This window comes from Pan paniscus, chromosome X, assembly GCF_029289425.2.
Source record: "Pan paniscus chromosome X, NHGRI_mPanPan1-v2.0_pri, whole genome shotgun sequence".
Classification (NCBI taxonomy): domain Eukaryota; kingdom Metazoa; phylum Chordata; class Mammalia; order Primates; family Hominidae; genus Pan; species Pan paniscus.
The window spans coordinates 69,334,984-69,356,817 of record NC_073272.2 but is presented as its reverse complement, the minus strand read 5'-3'; the positions used below and the strand labels follow the sequence as shown (position 1 = coordinate 69,356,817).

Here is a 21,834-nt window from a genome sequence, read left to right as displayed (position 1 = left end):
GAGACACAACAAAAAAAAGAGAATTTTAGACCAATATCCTTGATGAACATTGATGCAAAAATCCTCAATAAAATACTGGCAAACCAAATCCAGCAGCACATCAAAAAGCTTATCCACCATGATCAAGTGGGCTTCATCCCTGGGATGCAAGGCTGGTTCAATATATGCAAATCAATAAATGTAATCCAGCATATAAACAGAACCAAAGACAAAAACCACATGATTATTTCAATAGATGCAGAAAAGGCCTTTGACAAAATTCAACAACACTTCATGCTAAAAACTCTCAATAAATTAGGTATTGATGGGACGTATTTCAAAATAATAAGAGCTATCTATGACAAACCCACAGCCAATATCATACTGAATGGGCAAAAACTGGAAGCATTCCCTTTGAAAACTGGCACAAGACAGGGATGCCCTCTCTCACCACTCCTATTCAACATAGTGTTGGAATTTCTGGCCTAGGGCAATTAGGCAGGAGAAGGAAATAAAGGGTATTCAATTAGGAAAAGAGGAAGTCAAATTGTCCCTGTTTGCAGATGACATGATCGTATATCTAGAAAACCCCATTGTCTCAGCCCAAAATCTCCTTAAGCTGATAAGCAACTTCAGCAAAGTCTCAGGATACAAAATCAATGTACAAAAATCACAAGCATTCTTATACACCAACAACAGACAAACAGAAAGCCAAATCAGGAGTGAACTCCCATTCACAATTGCTTCAAAGAGAATAAAATACCTAGGAATCCAACTTACAAGGGATGTGAAGGACCTCTTCAAGGAGAACTACAAACCACTGCTCAAGGAAATAAAAGAGGATACAAACAAATGGAAGAACATTACATGTTTATGGGTAGGAAGAATCAATATCGTGAAAATGGCCATACCGTCCAAGGTTATTTACAGATTCAATGCCATCCCCATCAAGCTACCAATGACTTTCTTCACAGTATTGGAAAAAACTACTTTAAAGTTCATATGGAACCAAAAAAGAGCCCGCGTCACCAAGTCAATCCTAAGCCAAAAGAACAAAGCTGGAGGCATCACACTACCTGACTTCAAACTATACTACAAGGCTACAGTAACCAAAACAGCATGGTACTGGTACCAAAACAGAGATATAGATCAATGGAACAGAACAGAGCCCTCAGGAATAATGTTGCATATCTACAACTATCTGATCTTTGACAAACCTGACAAAAACAAGAAATGGGGAAAGGATTCCCTATTTAATAAATGGTGCTGGGAAAACTGGCTAGCCATATGTAGAAAGCTGAAACTGGATCCCTTCCTTACACCTTATACAAAAATCAATTCAAGATGGATTAAAGACTTAAACGTTAGACCTAAAACCATAAAAACCCTAGAAGAAAACCTAGGCTTTACCATTCAGGACATAGGCATGGGCAAGGACTTCATGTCTAAAACACAAAAAGCAATGGCAACAAAAGCCAAAATTGACAAATGGGATCTAATTAAACTAAAGAGCTTCTGCACAGCAAAAGAAACTACCATCAGAGTGAACAGGCAACCTACAAATTGGGAGAAAATTTTCACAACCTACTCAACTGACAAAGGGCTAACATCCAGAATCTACAATGAACTCAAACAAATTTACAAGAAAAAAAAACCCCATCAAAAAGTGGGCAAAGGACATGAACAGACACTTCTCAAAAGAAGACATTTATGCAGCCAAAAAACACATGAAAAAATGCTCACCATCACTGGCCATCAGAGAAATGCAAATCAAAACCACAGTGAGATACCATCTCACACCAGTTAGAATGGCGATCATTAAAAAGTCAGGAAACAACAGGTGCTGGAGAGGATGTGGAGAAATAGGAACACTTTTACACTGTTGATGGGACTGCAAACTAGTTCAACCATTGTGGAAGTCAGTGTGGCGATTCCTCAGGGATCTAGAACTAGAAATGCCATTTGAACCAGCCATCCCATTACTGGGTATATACCCAAAGGACTATAAATCATGCTGCTATAAAGACACATGAACACATATGTTTATTGTGGCATTATTCACAATAGCAAAGACTTGGAACCAACATAAATGTCCAACAATGATAGACTGGATTAAGAAAATGTGGCACATGTACACCAGGGAATACTATGCAGCCATAAAAAATGATGAGTTCATGTCCTGTGTAGGGACATGGATGAAATTGGAAATCATCATTCTCAGTAAACTATCGCAAGAACAAAAAACCAAACACCGCATATTCTCACTCACAGGTGGGAATTGAACAATGAGAACACATGGACACAGGAAGGGGAACATCACACTCTGGGGCCAGTTGTGGGGTGGGGGGAGGGATAGCATTGGGAGATATACCTAATGCTAGATGACGAGTTAGTGGGTGCAGCGCACCAGCATGGCACATGTATACATATGTAACTAACCTGCACATTGTGCACATGTACCCTAAAACTTAAAGTGTAATAATAATAATAAAAAAAAGAAAACAGCAAAGGATAAAGCCAAATAAATAGGTTGGGCTCATATTATGGAGGGCTTTGAATCCAAGACAGGGGAGTCCACCTACTGAATTAAGTGCAATGGGAAACCACTGAAGATATGATTAGTGCCTCACTTTATAAAGGGTGAACTGGAGTGAGAAGAGAGGCTGGAAGAGGAGATCTGATTCACCACTGAACATTTATCAAGATTATTGATACAGCCCAGGTGAAAATTAATTACGGTATAGAACAGAATAAAATATATATTGAGAGTCCAAGAAATTAGAGATTACACACACACACACACAAGCACACGCGCACGCACGCACACACACACACACACACACACAGAAAAACTCATTCTTCCATTTGAGGCCAAAATCTCAAAGACATCCTTGACTTCCCTGTTTCCTCTCACATGCCACGTTCAATCAACAGTAAATTCAGAATCCAACAATCTTTTACCACTTTCACCACCACTACTCTGGTCCAAGCCATCAACTCTCACCTAACTTACTGCAATAGCCCCCTTACTTACTTCCTGCTTCTACCCTTGCCCTGCTACAGTCTAGTCTCAACCCAGCAGCTAAAGTTTTCCTACCAATAAAATAGGTCAAATCAGGTAACCCCTTTGCTCAAGCCCCTCCATTGGTTTCCTATTTCACTCATAACACAAAGCCAAAGTCTTTACAATGACCTACAAGGCCCTACATGATCTGTTCCTCTCCTCTTACCTGTCTGACCTCACCTCTATTACTCTTCCTTTTACTCATTCTGCTTCAGTCACAATGGCCATGTTGCTATTTCTGGAACACTCATGTTCTCCCCCATCTCAGGGCCTTTACATTTGCTACTTCTTCTGCCTGGAATGCTCCCTTATCCTCTCCCATATTTGCCTGGCTCTTTCCTGACTGCCTCCAGATCTTTGCTCAAATATCACCTTCTCAGTTAGCTTCCCTGGACTACCCAATTTTAAAATGTGCACATATACATACACATCCTGTCCTGACCTTCTCTCTCCAACTTCCCTAATTTTTCTCCATATAACTTTGTATTATCTGACATTCTATGTATTTTACTTATCTGCTTGTGTGTCTTCCTCCACTAGACTATTGGCTCCGTGAGGGCCAGAATTTTTGCCTGTTATGTTCACTGCTATATCCTTGGTTCCATAAATAGTACCTGGTAGATGGTAGTTCTTAATAAATATTTGTTAAATAAATGAATGAATCAATTAAGAAAAAAAAATTTGAAAAAAAATTAGGGACAGTGAATTCATATAGCAGGGCAACTAATGGAATAGGTGGAGCAAAAGAGGAGGAAGGATCAAAATGTCTCCATGGTGGCCAGATTTTAGGAATGGCAACAGCATTATCAGAAATGGAATAGTTACAGGGAACTGATTTGGAGGGTGGAAATTAATTCATTTTTAGACACGATGAGTATACAATATTGAACACTAATGGGAGATCAAGAAATGAAATGCAAATCTGAAGCTTAAGAATGAAGTCAGGGCTAGATATAATAATTTGTGAGTTACTAAAATATAGAGAGAAACCAGGCATGGAGGCTCATGCCTATAATCCCTGCACCTTGGGAGGCTGAGGAGGGCAGATTGCTTCAGCCTGGGAGATTGAGACCAGCCTGGGCAATACAGCAACACCTCATCTCTACAATTTTTTTTTAATTAGCTGGCCATGGTGGCATGTGCTTTTGGTCCCAGCTACTCAGGAGGCTGAGGTGGGAGGATCTCTTGAGCCTGGAGGTCAATGCTTCAGTGAGCCAAGGTCACACCACTACACTGCAGCTTGGTCAACAAAGCAAGACACTGTTTCAAAAAAGAAAAAAATAAAACAGAGATAATAGTGTTGGAGGGGACAGGACACAACCTTGGGAAAGGTTACACTTCAGAGGTTCAAGGAAGGACATCAGTCAGGGAGGCAAGAAGAGAACCAAAATAATGACATGTCATGAAGCCAAGAGAGTAGAAGGTGGTAGTAAATTAGTATTAAACGTTACAAGAAAAGTCAAGAAGGTTCTTAAAGCTCAAAACAAACAGGCTGATTTGGCAAATAGGAAGCCATTGGAAGAAGTATTTCTTTGAAGTGGTAGAGGCAGGAGCCAAATTCCAAGCCACTTAGGAAGGAGTCAGGACATGAAGGCAAAAGGTATTCAATTCTTTCAACAAGCTCACCAGAATGAAAATACTCACTTTTGCCCAGTAATCCCACTCCCTGGAATTTAACTTTTAAAAAATTGTTCCATGAAAGAATAATAGCAAGCAAATACATTAATGCTAAAGGTTGTACATTACATTGTTGTTGGTAATAGTAAATGATTGTAAAATACTTGAAATGTCCAACTACAAAAAGTAGTGATTTATGATCTATTAAAACAATAAAATACTTTTTGAATATAATAAAGTCTGAAGAAAAAGGGAAATACTTATGTTAAATAGAAAAAATCAAAATACAAATTTAAAATATACACCATTCATTCATTTCACATTTGATTATGGAGTCCCTCCTATGTGATAGGCATATATACTAGCTATATAGTGGCAGACAAAATAGACAGACCTTCTACCCTCATAAGACTTAACAGTTTGTGATTCAAACTATGGGGAAAAAAAGGTACATATGTAACAGAGAAAAGTATACCCCAAATAACAAAAGCTATGTATTATGATGATAGATAGATAGATAGATAGATAGATAGATAGATAGATAGATAGATAGGCTTTTCCTACAATATTGTTCAATAAAAATTAGCTGTTTTCAATAAATAAAGAGAAAAGTAAATATTTATAGCAAGGAAAGGAAGAAGAGAGTTGAGAGGTAGCTTGACGGGGCAGCAGGGTTCCAGGAAATGTTTTTTATATGAGGGAATGTGACCATGTCCAAAGACAAAGGGGATAGCAAAGAGGCAGAGATTGAAAATTCCACATCTTTCTTACTGCAACAGCTAATTTAATATATCCACTCTGAGAGCTCTTCAAATTCCTTGGAGAATAGACTTTGAATAGCCTAGAATAGCTGTCCTAGAGCTGACATTTAAACATGTCTCTTGTGAACACTAATAAAGACCCCATCCTCCACCTAAGGCAAAGCTTGATTCAGACAATAAATTTCATAGTAAAACTGATCATGGAGGAAATAGTTACCGAACATTATTAGATCTCATGAATTGATTCAGACTATAGAATATATTCACCTCACACCAATAACTTTGCTTCTAAATGATTTTTTTTTGAATACAGTAAAATTGCCTGGGTGTAGGATGTATTTTTGTTACCATCTAAAAGGAAGATAAATTCATGAAAGTGTGGTATAGCATACCGAATATGCTGACCTTTCCGTTCCTTAACTTCTTCATCTCCAATGACCTCATCCTTCCATTCCATATGAGCCACTCACTCTGTACACCTTGGAAGTTTCCATCACCCTTTCCTACTCCATCTCCAAAATCACTAATTCAAACATGAAATTCTCGATCACAAACTTCCAGCTTTGCTGGTTCAACTATTCCTACTATCACTATTCTTTCAGGTCATCAAGACCTCTAGTTTACTGACCCTTCTTCCTCTACTTTCTCCCTATTAATCAAAATTTTCTTCACTTCCTTCCCTATCCAGCTTAGGTTCCATAGTGTATCAATGCTGTTACACTCTTGCCAAAACCACAAAACCTCTGAACTCACTATGATGATGTTATTGTTATTGATAATGATAATGATGTTTTTGTACTCATCTAGGCCAAATTCTAACCATTGATCATTCCTACCATTCACTTTCTCTGTGCTTATCTCCAGTAGCCAAGTTATAGGGCAAAGTAACAAAACAGGCAGATGTGTTTCAATACATAAAATAAAAATCACTTGCAGTAGACTCCTGAAATCTGCTCACCAATCTTGCTGTTTTTCTTTTTCACTTTCTGTCACTTTTTTTTTTTTTTTTGAGACGTTGTCTCGCTCTGTCGCCCAGGCTGGAGTGCAGTGGCGCGATCTCGGCTCACTGCAAGCTCCGCCTCCTGGGTTCATGCCATTCTCCTGCCTCAGCCTCCTCAGAAGCTGGGACTACAGGTGCCCACCACCACGCCCGGCTAATTTTTTTGAATTTTTAGTAGAGACGGGGTTTCACCATGTTAGCCAAAATGGTATCGATCTCCTGACCTCGTGATCCGCCCGCCTCGGCCTCCCAAAGTGCTGGCATTACAGGCGTGAGCCACCATGCCCGGCCAAAGCCTACAGCACCCGGTATTCCCAGGTGGTCTCCCATCCAAGTACTAACCAGGCCCGACCCTGCTTAGCTTCCAAGATCAGACAAGATCAGGCTCGTTCAGGGTGGTATGGCCGTAGACTCTGCCATAACTTTTAAAAATTCTCCAATCTTCTCAATGCTCCAGAGCACTATTCCCCAGCTCCACCCTTTTCAGAAAATGACCTTGCCTCTTACTTCATAAAGGAAATGGACCATTTGCTTTTTGGGGCTCATACACAGCAGGTACTCAAACGTGATAAATGGATAAAAAGAAAAATGTGAAATGGAGAAAAACCTGGCATGGTAACCTTAAACAAAACCTCAGGTTTCCCATTTAAAAACGTGGTAGGTGTATAACATGATCTAAGTCCCCCCCACAACTCTAAAACTTACATTCACATATCCAGACCTATGAATGCAAACTATACAGGGAAGAATTTTCTCAAAAGTGAACAAGCAGTAGTCAGGAAATACCATTTTATGCCCATCTTACCAACTGGCAGAAGTGCTATTATTCACTGTTCAATAAATAAATATTTACTGAGTTCCTTCAATGTATTAGGATTTACGGGCAAAAATAGGGGATATTTAAGACCTGGTCTTTGGCTTCATGGAGCTTTCAATCTATTAGGAGAATAAAAACTTTATATAAGTGTCTCTAATAGGTGACACATGGAGTTTCTTTTGAAAAGACTAGTGATTGAGAGGAAAAAAAGAATGACATTAGCAAGATGGCCAAAGAGAAGTTCCCAGTACTGTTTTATCTACCACACACACACAAAAACAAAACAATGAATAAATGACTACATTTTTGACAGAAATGACTAAAGGAGAGCACCAGAGAACATCAAAGAAGCAGCAGAAAACCTATAGAGCACACAAACCCAGGATGGCTGCTTAGGGAAGGGAAAGAAACACCTTGCCTCTGCCACCCTATTCCCCCATTCAGAATCAGCTTGGAACCAGCTTGGAATTAGCTGGTTAGAACCACAGCTATATCACAGTCCCCTGGACCCAACCTTCTGAAGTGTGCCACAGAGCAACAGTCCCTGGTTAGTGGGAAAACTACAGTCATTCATGCCTTGGAGAGTGAACGTATGCCTCAAGTTTTGTGTGCTACCATAGTTTCACAAGACCCTGCACCCAGGAAATCACCTTCACAGCTGCTCTGAGCACCTGTGCCCTGGATCTAAGTACCACTGTGGCTGCCTATTGGCCATGTCAGATCTGACACCAACACAGATACCCACAGCTCAGACACCCCACTGTGGGAAAAGTAAGACCAGGAGGATCCCTAAAGCTGTTGCCCTAATAACCTATGAAGCCACCATCACTGCAACAAACTCCAGTAGCCTAGACTACTGAGGCTTCTGCAGTCTTCATAGACATTGATTACAACTAAATAAGCTGCACAAAGACTACACCATTGCGCCCACATGGAATGAGAGTCACCATAGTCTGCTCAATTGTCACCCTCAGGCCCATCTTCAGGTGAATGTCTTCCCATACAAAAACCACTCTGTAAAGTTTGGAAGAGGTGACTACACCAACTGATGCACAGCCATCAATGCAGGGACACACACAAAAAACATGAAAAAGCAAGGAAGCATGACACTACCAGAGGAATGGAATAATTCTCCAATAATTAACCCCAAATAAATGTAAACTTACAAATTACCTGAAAATGAGTTCAAAATATTAATGTTAAGGAAATTGAGCAAGATACCACAGAAGATATAGAAACAATTCAATGAAATTGGAGAATAATTTATGATCTGAGTGATAAATTCAACAAAGAGATATCATTAAAAAGAACCAAAAATAAATCCTGGAGCTGAAAAGTTCAATCAGCAAAATTAAAAAAATACAATAGAGAGAACTTCAATAGCAGACTAGATCAAACAGAAGAAAGAATCTGTCAACCTGAAGATGGTGGTTTTTTTTTTTTTGAAATGACTCAGTAAAAATAAAAGGAATGAAAAAGAGTGAAAACAGCCTATGGGACTTAAGGAGCATCATTAAGCAAACATTAAACAAACTTTCACATTATGGGATTTTCAAAGGAGAAGAGATAGAGAAAGGGACAGAAACATTATTTAATGAAACAATTGCTGACAACTTCCCAAGTCTTGGGAGAGATATCAACATCCAGATTCACAAAGCTCAAAAGTTCGCAAACAGTTACTACCCAAAGGAGCCCTCTCTAAGGTACACTATCATCAAACTGTCAAAAGTCAAAGAGAAAACTTTAAAACCAGCAAGAGAAAAATGTCAAGTCACATACAAAGGAATATCCATTAGAATATCAGTGGATTTCTCAGCAGAAACCTTGTAGGCCATAAGAGAATGAAATGATGTAGTCAAAGTCCTGAAAGAAAAAAAAAAAAACAGTCAGCCAAGAATACTATACCCAGCAAGTCTGTCATTCAGAAATGAAGGAGACAGTTTTTCCCAGACAAGAAAAAATTTAAGGAATTCATCACCACTGGACCTGCCCTACAAGAAATGCTTAAGGAAGTTCTTCAAGTTGAAACATAAAGAAGATAATTACTATTATGAATACATATGAAAATCTAAAACTTACTGGTAGAGGTAAATACATACTCAAATCCAGAATATTCCAATACTGTTGTAATGGTGTGTAAATCATACATAACTCTAGTATGGTTATAAGTCAAAACAGTGAACAACTCATAGACATAAAGATAGCAACAATAGAAACTGGGAACAATTAGAGAAGGGAATGGGGTAGGGGGCAAGGGTTGAAAAATTAACTATTAGGTACTATGCTCAGTGCTTGGGTGATAGAATCATTCATACCCCAAACCTCAGCATCATGCAATATTCCCAGTTAACAAACCTACACATGTACCATGTGAATCTAAAATAAAAGTTGAAAAGAAAAAGAAAAAGAAAAAAAGATGGTTAACAATAACTAAAATTATAATAAGTTGTTAAAAATACCCAATATAAAAAGATGTAAATTGTTACATCAAAAATATAAATTGTGGAAAACAAAGGTAAAAGTCTAGTTTCTGCATGTGATAGAAGTTGAAATTAGCTTAAAATAGTTTATTATAACTATAAGATGTTTTATGTAAGCATCACAGTAAACATAAAACAAAAACCTACAGCAGATATACAAATGATAAACAGAGAGGACTCAAAGTTCAGCACTACAGAAAAGTATCAAATCACAAAGATAGACAACAGAGAAAGAAGGGAACAAAGAAGCTAAAAAACAACCATAAATAATAAACAAAATGGCAGTAGTAAGTCTTTACCTATTAATAATAACCTTGAATGTAAGTGAATTAACTTCTCCAATCAAAAGACATAGAGTAGTCGAATGGATTTAAAAAAAAAAAAGGTCCAACTATATGGTGTCTACAGGGTACCCACTTAAGCTTTAAGGCCATAGGCTGAAAGCAAAGGAATGGGAAAAGCTATTCTACACAAATGGTAACCAAAAGAGAGCAAAGTGGCTATGCTTATATCTTTATATCTGACAAAATAGACTTCCAGTCAAAAATTTTTACAAGAAACACAGAAGGTCATTGTTTAATGATAAAGAAGTCAATTCATCAAGAAAACATAACAATTATAAATATATAGGAATCTAACATTGGAGCACCTAAATACATAAAGTAAATATGAATGGACATAAAAGGAGAAATCGATAGCAATACAATAATAGTAGGGAACTTCAGGCTGGGCGTGGTGGCTCAAGCCTGTAATCCCAGCACTTTGGGAGGCCAAGGTGGGCAGATCACGAGATCAAGAGTTCAAGATCATCCTGGCTAACACGGTGAAACCCCATCTACTCAAAATATAAAAATTAGCTGGGCGTGGTGGTGGACACCTATAATCCCAGCTACTCGGGAGGCTGAGGCAGGAGAATCATTTAAACCTGGGAGATGGAGGTTGCAGTGAGCCAAGATCACGCCATTGCACTCCAGCCTGGGTGACAGGGTGAGACTCCATCTCCAAAAAAAATAGTAGGGAACTTCAGTATCTCACTTTCTTCAATGGGTAGATCAATGGGTAGATCAACCAGACAGAAAATTCATAAGGAAATACTGGATTTAAATTGTACTTCTGATCAAATGGGCCTAACAAATGTATAAAAAAACCTTTCCATCCAAGAGCAGCTGAATATACATTTTTCTCTAATGCACATGGAACATTCTCCAGGATAGGCCATGTTAGGCCACAAAACGAGTCTTAATAAATTGAGAAAGATTGAAATCATATCTAGTGTCACTTTAGACCATAATTATAAAAAAACTAGAAATCAATAACAGTAAGAAATCTTGGAAAATTCACAAATAACTAAACATGCCCTGGATCAAAGAAGAAATCAAAAGGGCAATTTGAAAATATCTTGAGACAAGCGATAATGAAAACACAACACACCAAAACCTATGGGATATGGCAAAATCAGTTCTAAAAGGGGAATTTATAGCAATAAATGCCTACATTAAAAATGAAGAAGGATCCTGATATTGTTTGAATGTGTCCTTCAAAGTTCATGGTGTTAGAAACTTAGTCCCCAATGCAACATTGATGGGAGGTGGGCCTAACAAGAGATGACTAGGTAATGAGGACTTTGCCCTCATGAATAGGTTGTTATTACTGTGAGAGTGAATTAGTTATTGTGAGAGTGGGCTTGTTATAAAAGCCAGTTTGGCCCCATCTTGCTCTCTCATACTTTTTTGTCCTTCCACCTTCTGCCATGGAGTGACACAGCAAGAAGGCCCTCGCCAGATGCAGCCCCCTCAATCTTGGACTTCCCAGCCTCCAGAACTACAAGAAACATTTATCTTTTCTTATAAATTGCGCAGTCTGTGGTATTCAGTTATAGCAACACAAAATGAATTAAGACAGGTCCCAAATAAATAGTCTAACATTATGCCTTAAGTAATTAATAAAAGAAGCACAAACTAAACCCAAAATTAGAAGAAGGAAAGAAATCATAAAAATCAGAACAGAAATAAACAGAGAACAGAAAAATCATAGAAAAAATCAATAAAACTAAGAGTTGGTTGTTTGAAAAAAATAAACAATATTAACAAATCCTTAGCCAGTCTAAGATAAAAATAGAAAAGGCTCAAATAGAATGAAAGTGAAAGTGAAAAAATTATAAGACACTTAAGAAATTAAAAGAGACGGCCAGGCACGGTGGCTCACGCCTGTAATCCCAACACTTTGGGAGGTCGAGGTGGGGGGATCACGAGATCAGGAGATCGAGACCATCCTGGCTAACATGGTGAAACCCTGTCTCTACTAAAAATAAAAAAAAATTAGCTGGGCGTGGTGGTGGGCACCTGTAGTCTCAGCTACTCAGGAGGCTGAGGCAGGAGAATGGCATGAACCTGGGAGGCAAAGCTTGAGCCGAGATCGCACCACTGCACTCCAGCCTGGGCGACAGAGCGAGACTCCATTTCAAAAAAAAAAAGAAAAAGAAATTAAAAGAGACTATTATGAACAATGATATGCCAACGAATTGGATAACCTAGAGGAAATAGATAAATTCCTAGAAAAATACAACCTACCAAGATTGAGTCAGGAAGAAATAGAAAGCTTGAACAGACTAATAACAAATAAACAGATTAAAGAAGTAATTAAAAATCTCACAACAAAGAAACACCCAAAACCAGGTAGCTTCATGACTAAATTCTACCAAACACTCAAAGAAGAATTAACACCAATACTTCTTAAACTCTTCTAAAAACAGAGCTAGCAGGAATACTTCCCAACACATGTTATGAGGCCAGCACCACCTGAATTCTTAAGCTTGATAAAGACATCACAAGAAAAGAAAACTAAAGGCTACTGATGAATATTAATGCAAAAACTCCTCAATAAAATATTAGGAAACAAAATCCAACAATACATCAAAAAGATTATATAAGCTGACCAAGTGGGAATTATCCCTGTTATGCAAGACTGGTTTAACATAAGCAAATCAATCCATGTGATACATATGACATTAACAAAATGAAAGATAAAAACCACATGATCATCTCAATTGATGCAGAAAAAGCATTCAAAAAAGCCCAACATCCTTTTTTGACAAAAACTTTCAAAAGTTTAGGTATTAATGTTCCTCAACATAATGTAAGGCCATTTTATGAAAAACCCACAGCTAACCTTATAATCAATAAGGAGAAACTTACAGCTTGTCCACTACAATGTGATACAAGGCAGGAATGCCTACTCCCACCACCTCTATTCAACATAGTACTGAAAGTACTAGACAGAACAATCAGCCAAGAAAAAGAAACAAAAGATACCCAAATAAGAAAGGAAGAAGTAAAATTATCTCTATTTGCAGATGAGATGATCTTATATGTAAAAAACCCCAAGTCCATAAAAAACTGTTAGAACTAATAAATGAATTCAGTAAAGTTGCAGGATACAAAATCAACATACAAAAAAAGTAACATTTTTATACAAAAATAATTACCTAACTGAAAAAGAAATAAACAATCCCATTTATGATAGCATCGAAAACATACTTAATAAATTTAACCAATGAGGTGAAAGATATGTATACCCAAAACTGCAAAACACTGATGAAATAAACTGAAAAAGATACCAATAAATGGAAAGATATCCCATGCTCATCGATTGGAAAAATTAATATTGATGAAATGTCCATACTATCCAAAATAATATACTGATTCAGTGCAATCCCAATCAAAATCCCAATGGCATTGTTCACAGAAATAGCAAAAACTATCCTAAAATTTGTATGGAAACATAAAAGACCTTGAATAAACAAAACAATTCTGAGAAAGGAAAACAAAATTGGAGGCATCATACTTCCTGATTATATTATATAATTTATTATATTACAAACCTATAGTAATCAAAATGGTATTGTTCTGGCATAAAAACAGACACATAGACCAGTGAAACAGAATAGAGCGCCCAGGAAAAAATCCAAACATATACAGTCAATTACTTTGTGACAACGGCACCAAGAGAACACAATGGGGAAAGGGTAGTCTCTTCAATAAATGGTGCTGGAAAAACTGGATTTCCACATGCAAAAGAATAAAATTGAACCTTTAGCTTATACCATAATAAATTCAAATGGATAAAAGACCTAAATGTAAGACCAGAGATTATAAAACTTTTTGAAGGGAATATAAGAGAAAAACTCCTGGATGTTGGCCTTGACAATGATTTTTTACATATCACACTAAAAGCTCAAGCCACAAAAGGAAAATTAAATAAATGAGACTACAACAAACTAAAAAGCTTCTGCACAGAAAAGGAAACAATCAACAAAATGAAATGGCAGTCTATGTATTGGGAGAAAATATTTGCAAATCATATATCTGACAAGAGATTAACATCCAAAATGTATAAAGAACTCATACAACTCAATAGTAGACTAACTACAAAATGGTCAGAAGACCTGAATAGATATTTCTTTAAAGAATACATAAAAATCTCCAATGAGCATATGAAAAAATGCTCTACATCATTAGTCACCAGGGAAAGGCAAATCAAAGCCACTATGAGATACCACTTCACACCCACTAGAATGGCTATTATCAAAAAGTCAAAAGATAACAATGTTGCCATAGGCGTGGAGAAAAGAGAACTCTCGTACACTGCTGGTAGGGATGTAGATTGGTATGACCATTATGGAAAACAATACAGAGGTTTCTAAATAAATTAAAAATAGAACTACCATATGACCCTCTCTGGGCATATACCCAAAAGCAATGAAATCACCACCTCATAAAGATATCTGCACTCTCATGTTCACTGCAGCATTGTTCACAATAGCCAAGATATGGAAACAACTTAAATGTTCATCAATGGACAAATGGATAAAGAAACTATAGTGTGTAACACACACACACACAATGAAATATTATTTGGCCTAAAAAGAAATGAGATCTTGCCATTTGCCACAACATGGATAAGCCTGGAGGACGTTATGCTAAGTGAAATAAGCCAGACACAGAAAGAAAAATATTGCATGATGTATTAGGTGTTCTCATGCTGCTAATAAAGACATAAGGATGAGTAATTTATAAAGGAAAAGGGTTTAATTGACTCATAGTTCCACATGGCAGGGGAGGCCTCACAATCATGGCGGAAGGCAAAGGGCAAGCAAGACATGTCTTACATGGCAGCAGGCAAGAGAGGGCATGTGCAGGGGATCTCCCCTTTATAAAATCATCAGATCTCACGAAAACTCACTTACTATCAAGAGAACAGCGTGGAAAAGACACGCCCCTTGATTCAAATACCTCCTACAGGGTCCCTCCCATGACACGTGGGAATTATAAGAGCTACAATTCAAGATGAGATTTGGGTGGCGACACAGCCAAACCATATCATTCCACCGTTGGCCCTTCCCAAGTCTCATGTCCTCACATTTCAAAACCAATCATGCTTTCCCAACAGTCCCCTAAAGTCTTAACTCATTTCAGCATTAACTCAAAAGTCCACAGATCAAAGTCTCATTTGACACAAGGCAAGTCCCTTTTGCCTATGAGCCTGTAAAATCAAAAGCAAGTTAGTTACTTCCCAGATACAGTGGGGGTACAGGCATTGGGTAAATATACTCATTCCAAATAGAAGAAATGGCCAAAACGAAGGGGCTTCAGGCCTCATGCAAGTCCAAAATCCAGCAGGGCAGTTAAATCTTAGAGCTCCAAAATTATCTCCTTTGAATTCCATGTCTCACATCCAGGTAACGCTGATGCAAGAGGTGGGCTCCCATGGCCTTGGGCAGCTCCACCCCTGTGGCTTTGCAGGGTACAGCCCCCTCCTGGCTGCTTTAACAGGCTGGCGTTGAGTGTCTGTGGCTTTTCTAGGTACACAGTACAAGCTGTCAGTGGATCTACAATTCTGGGGTCTGGAGGACAGTGGCCTTCTCATAGCTCCACCAGGCAGTGCCCCAGTAAGGATTCTGGCTGAGGGCTTGCACCCCACATTTCCCTTCTGCACTGCCCTAGCAGAGGTTCTCCATGAAGGCCCCACTGCTGCAGCAATCTTTGCCTGGACATCCAGGCATTTCCATACATCCTCTGAAATCTAGGCAGAGGCCTCCAAACTTCAATTCTTGACTTCTGTGCATCCGCAGGCTCAATACCACATGGAAGCTGCCAAAAATTGGGGCTTGCACCCTCTGAAGTCACAGGCCGAGTTGTACCTTGGCCCCTTTTAGCCACAGCTGAAGCAGCTGGGACACAGGACACCAAGTCCCTGGGCTGCACATACAGCAGGGGGATCCCTGGACCCAGGCTCACGAAACCATTTTTTCCTCCTATGCCTTGGGCCTGTGAGGGCAGGGGCTGCCGTGGAAACCTCTGACATACCCTGGAGACATTTCCCCTATTGTCTTGGCAATTAACATTTGGCTCCTCATTACTTATGTAAATTTCTGCAGCCAGCTTGAATTTCTCCTCAGAAAATGGGTTCTTATTTTCTGTCGCATCATCCAGCTACAAATTTTCCAAACTTTTATGCTCTGCTACCCTTTTAAACATAAGTTCCAATTCCAAACCATATCTTTGTGAATACATAAAACTGAATGCTTTTAACACTATCCAAGTCACTTCTTGAATGCTTTACTGCTTAGAAATTTCTTCCTAGAATTTTCTCAAGTTCAAAGTTCCACACATCTCTAGGGCAGGGGCAATATGCCATCAGTCTCTGTGTTAAAACATAGCAAGAGTCATCTTTGCTCCAGTTCCCAACAAGTTCCTCATCTCCATCTGAGAGCACTTCAGCCTGAACTTTTTTTGTCCATATCACTATCAGCATTTTGGTTAAAGCCATTCAACAAGTCTCTAGGAAGTTCCAAACTTTCCCATGTTTTCCTGACTTCTTCTGAGTGCTCTAAACTGTTCCAACCTCTGCCTGATACCCAGTTCTAAAGACGCTTCCACATTTTTGGGTATCTTTACAGCAATGTCCCACTACCTCGGTGCCAATTTACTGTATTAGTCTGTTTTCACGCTGCTAATAAAGACATATCTGAGACTGGGTAATTTATAAAGGAAAGAGGTTTAATGGACTCACAGTTTCACATGGCTGGGAGGCCTCACAATCATGGCAGATGGTGAAGGAGAAGCAAGACACATCTTACATTGCAGCAGGCAAGAGAAGGCATGTGCAGGGGAACTCCCCTTTATAAAACCATCAGATCTCATGAGAACTCACTCACTATCATGAGAACAGCACAGGAAAGACCTCCACCACGATTCAATTGCCTTCCACCAGGTTCCTCCCATGATATGTGGGAATTATGGGAGCTACAATTCAAGATGAGATTTGGGTGGGGACACAGCCAAACCATATCACATGACATCACTTATATGCAGAATCTTAAAAATTCAAACATATGAAGATAGAGAACACAACAGTGATTACTATGGGTGGGGGCTTGAGGGAGAAAATGGAGAGATGCAGGTCAGAGGATAACAAATAGCAGATATATAGGATAAACAAGTCTAGAGATCTAATGTACAACATGAGGAGTATATGTAATAAAATTGTACTGTATTTGGGATTCATGCTAAATAAGTAAATTTTAGCTGCTCTTGCTACAGAAACAAAAAAATAGGTAACTATGTGAGATGATGGATACATTAGTTTGTTTCACTGTAATTATCTTTTTACTATGTATATGTATCCCATAACATTATGTTGTATACCTTAAATATACACAATGAAATATATTTTTAAAAATATACTAGTGATTAATCCTAAGCCAAAAGAACAAAGCTGGAGGCATCACACTACCTGACTTCAAACTATACTACAAGGCTACAGTAACCAAAACAGCATGGTACTGGTACCAAAACAGAGATATAGACCAAGGGAACAGAACAGAGCCCTCAGAAATAATACCACACATCTACAACCATCTGATCTTTGACAAACCTGACAAAAACAAGAAATGGGTAAAGGATTCCCTATTCAATAAATGGTGCTGGGAAAACTGGCTAGCCATATGTAGAAAGCTAAAACTGGATCCCTTCCTTACACCATATACAAAAATTAATTCTAAATGGATTAAAGACTCAAATCTTAGACCTAAAACCATAAAAACCCTAGAAGAAAACCTAGGTAATACCATTCAGGACATAGGCATGGGCAAGGACTTCATGACTAAAACACCAAAAGCAATGGCAACAAAAGCCAAAATTGACAAATGGGATCTAATTAAACTAAAGAGCTTCTGCACAGCAAAAGAAACCACCATCAGAGTGCACAGCAAAAGAAACTACCATCAGGCAACCTACAGAGTGGGAGAAAATTTTTACAATCTACCCATCTGACAAAGGGCTAATATCCAGAATCTACAAAGAACTCAAACAAATTTACAAGAAAAAATCAAACAACCCCATCAAAAAGTGGGCAAAGGATATGAACAGACACTTCTCAAAAGAAGACATTTATGCAGCCAAAAAACACATGAAAAAATGCTCATCATCACTGGCCATCAGAGAAATGCAAATCAAAACCACCATGAGATACCATCTCACACCAGTTAGAGTGGCGATCATTAAAAAGTCAGGAAACAACAGGTGCTGGAGAGGATGTGGAAAAATAGGAATGCTTTTACACTGTTGGTGGGACTGTAAACTAGTTCAACCATTGTGGAAGACAGTGTGGCGATTCCTCAAGGATCTAGAACTAGAAATACCATTTGACCCAGCCATCCCATTACTGGATAGGTATATACCCAAAGGATTATAAATCATGCTGCTATAAAGACACATGCACACGTATGTTTATTGCGGCACTATTCACAATAGCAAAGACTTGGAACCAACACAAATGTCCACCAATGATAGACTAGATTAAGAAAATGTGGCACATATACACCGTGGAATACTATGCAGCCATAAAAAAGGATGAGTTCCTGCCCTTTGTAGGGACATGGATGAAGCTGGAAACCATCATTCTCAGCAAACTATCGCAATGACAGAAAACCAAACACCATATGTACTCACTCATAGGTGGGAATTGAACAATGAGAACACTTGGACACAGGGTGGGGAACATCACACACCGGGGCCTGTTGTGGGGTGGGGGGAGTGGGGAGGGATAGCATTAGGAGATATGCCTAATGTAAATGACAAGTTAATGGGTGCAGCACACCAACATGGCACATGTATACATATGTAACAAACCTGCACATTGTGCACATGTACCCTAGAACTTAAAGTATAATAAAAAAAGAATAAATTTTTTAAAATTAAAAAAAATACTAGGGATTAATGACCTAGCAATTCTTCTTGATTCCCAATCAACTACAAAGAACTCTGATGGCTGTCAAAAAAACTGTCACTTCCTAAGACATGATTTAATACCTAAGCCTATTCAAAGCTACATATAGGAGTGGGTGAGTAGAGAAATGTGGACTTCATCCTCACTTACTAAAATGTTTTTCAAACTTCAAGACAGCCTTTACTTTTTAAAATGTTTTTCAATGAAAGAAACACCTTGGAAACACTTATTAAACCTATTACCAGCACAAATGTTATGGTCGGTGGAATGATTCTGAATGTATGAGCTTGCTGAAAAAAAGGGATGGGACCTCTCCCTCCCTCCTCTCCCTCCCTCCCTCCCTCCTCTCCCTCTCCCTCTCCCTCTCCCTCTCCCTCTCCCCCACTGATGCCGAGCGGAAGCTGGACTGTACTGCTGCCATCTTGGCTCACTGCAGCCTCCCTGCCTGATTCTCCTGCCTCAGCCTGCCGAGTGCCTGCGATTGCAGGCGTGCGCCACCACGCCTGACTGGTTTTCATATTTTTTTGGTGGAGATGGGGTTTCGCTGTGTTGGCCGGGCTGGTCTCCAGCTCCTAACCGCGAGTGATCTGCCAGCCTCGGCCTCCCGAGGTGCCGGGATGGCAGACGGAGTCTGGTTCACTCAGTGCTCAATGGTGCCCAGGCTGGAGTGCAGTGGCGTGATCTCGGCTTGCTGCAACCTCCACCTCCCAGCCGCCTGCCTTGGCCTCCCAAAGTGCCGAGATTGCAGCCTCTGCCCGGCCGCCACCCCGTCTGGGAAGTGAGGAGCATCTCTGCCTGGCTGCCCATCCTCTGGGATGTGAGGAGCCCCTCTGCCTGGCTACCCAGTCTGGAAAGTGAGGAGCATCTCTGCCCGGCCGCCATCCCATCTAGGAAGTGAGGAGCGCCTCTTCCCGGTCGCCATCCCATCTAGGAAGTGAGGAGTGTCTCTGCCCGGCCGCCCATCGTCTGAGATGTGGGGAGTGCCTCTGCCCCGCCACCCCGTCTGGGATGTGAGGAGCGCCTCTACCCGGCCACGACCCCGTCTGGGAGGTGAGGAGCGTCTCTGCCCGGCCGCCCTGTCTGAGAAGTGAGGAGACCCTCCACCTGGCAACCGCCCCATATGAGAAGTGAGGAGCCCCTCTGCCCGGCAGCCGCACCGTCTGAGAAGTGAGGAGCCCCTCTGACCGGCAGCCACCCCGTCTGGGAAGTGAGGAGCGTCTCCGCCTGGCAGCCACCCCATCTGGGAGGGAGGTGGGGGTCAGCCCCCGCCAGGCCAGCCACCCCATCCGGGAGGGAGGTGGGGGTCAGCCCCCGCCAGGCCAGCTGCCCCATCTGGGAGGGAGGTGGGGGGGGTCAGCCCCCCGCCTGGCCAGCCGCCCCGTCCGGGAGGGAGGTGGGGGGGTCAGCCCCCCGGCCGGCCAGCCACCCCGTCCGGGAGGTGAGGGGCGCCTCTGCCCGGCCGCCCCTACTGGGAAGTGAGGAGCCCCTCTGCCCGGCCAGCCGCCCCGTCCGGGAGGGAGGTGGGGGGGTCAGCCCCTCGCCCGGCCAGCCGCCCTGTCCGGGAGGGAGGTGGGGGGGTCAGCCCCCAGCCAGGCCAGCCGCCCCGACCGGGAGGGAGGTGGGGGGGTCAGCCCCCCGTCCAGCCAGCCGCCCCGTCCGGGAGGTGAGGGGTGCCTCTGCCCGGCCGCCCCTACTGGGAAGTGAGGAGCCCCCTCTGCCCGGCCTGCCACCCCGTCCGGGAGGGAGGTGGGGGGGTCAGCCCCTGCCCGGCCAGCCGCCCCATCTGGGAGGTGAGGGGCGCCTCTGCCCGGCCGCCCCTACTGGGAAGTGAGGAGCCCCTCTGCCCGGCCAGCCGCCCTGTCTGGGAGGGAGGTGGGGGGGTCAGCCCCCCAGCCGGCCAGCCGCCCCGTCCGGGAGGGAGGTGGGGGGGGGTCAGCCCCCCGCCCGGCCAGCCGCCCCATCTGGGAGGTGAGGGGCACCTCTGCCCGGCCGCCCCTACTGGGAAGTGAGGAGCCCCTCTGCCCGGCCAGCTGCCCCGTCTGGGAGGGAGGTGGGGGGGTCAGCCCCCTGCCCGGCCAGCCACCCCGTCCGGGAGGGAGGTGGGGGGGTCAGCCCCCCGCCAGGCCAGCCGCCCCATCCGGGAGGGAGGTTGGGGGGGGTCAGCCCCCCGCCCGGCCAGCCGCCCAGTCCGGGAGGTGAGGGGCGCCTCTGCCCGGCCGCCCCTACTGGGAAGTGAGGATCCCCTCTGCCCAGCCACCACCCCGTCTGGGAGGTGTACCCAACAGCTCATTGAGAAGGGGCCATGATGACAATGGCGGTCTTGTGGAATAGAAAGGGGGGAAAGGTGGGGAAAAGATTGAGAAATCGGATGGTTGCCGTGTCTGTGTAGAAAGAGGTACACACGGGAGACTTTTCATTTTGTTCTGTACTAAGAAAAATTCTTCTGCCTTGTGATCCTGTTAATCGGTGACCTTACCCCCAACCCTGTGCTCTCTGAAACATGTGCTGTGTCCACTCAGGGTTAAATGGATTAAGGGCGGTGCAAGATGTGCTTTGTTAAACAGATGCTTGAAGGCAGCATGCTCCTTAAGAGTCATCACCACTCCCTAATCTCAAGTACCCAGGGACACAAACACTGCGGAAGGCTGCAGGGTCCTCTGCATAGGAAAACCAGAGACCTTTGTTCACTTGTTTATTGCTGACCTTCCCTCCACTATTGTCCTATGACCCTGCCAAATCCCCCTCTGTGAGAAACACCCAAGAATGACCAATAAAATAAATAAATAAATAAAAAGATGTAAAAGCAAGCTGTAACCTGACCACCTTGG

General features: G+C 41.7%; 1 protein-coding gene and 1 non-coding gene across 4 annotated transcripts in view; both read right to left on the bottom strand.

The window, feature by feature from the left end:
* The window catches only part of EDA (ectodysplasin A), a 426,944-nt gene that overhangs the window by 360,493 nt on the left and 44,617 nt on the right, over window positions 1–21,834 (bottom strand). The gene's annotated exons all lie outside the window — the stretch shown is intronic.
* On the bottom strand, window positions 6,715–6,833 carry LOC112438494 (5S ribosomal RNA). Its single transcript, XR_003026912.1, has one exon. It is a non-coding gene; the product is annotated as a 5S ribosomal RNA (ribosomal RNA).